This window comes from Lottia gigantea, assembly GCF_000327385.1.
Source record: "Lottia gigantea unplaced genomic scaffold LOTGIsca_1, whole genome shotgun sequence".
In the NCBI taxonomy this organism is placed as follows: Eukaryota; Metazoa; Mollusca; class Gastropoda; family Lottiidae; genus Lottia; species Lottia gigantea.
This window is the reverse complement of record NW_008706746.1, coordinates 7,639,986-7,640,480: the sequence shown is the minus strand read 5'-3', so window position 1 is coordinate 7,640,480 and position 495 is coordinate 7,639,986.

Here is a 495-nt window from a genome sequence, read left to right as displayed (position 1 = left end):
AGTGGAATTGCAGAAACAACAGACGTTTGATTGGAATGGTGCAAATTGATGCTATCAGTGTCTCCAATACATATNAGTGATGCAAAGTGATCAGTGTTCCTATTTGAAAACCTGTTGAATGGGAGATGTTGTGAATAGAGCTTAAGTTATACAGTGTTTTAAATTGTTATATTTTTATGTAAATATCTGACTCATCCAATGTTGTTTATATTACTTACTGTATTTTATTACTCATAACATTAACATAAAATAATCATATTATCATTCTTTAATCCCATTTCTCCTCTACTAGACTAAGACGGTCTAGTGTTTCTTGCGTTTGTTAGCTCAATATAACGTATACAAATACTTAGAAAATATTTATATAAAATATCATACCATACTCGTATCATATATCATATGGTGGCTCAGAATTTCTTTTAATACAAGTCCATAAAGTCATTTGATTGCATGTTAGAAAATACTAACAAAATATATTCATATAAAACTTCAACT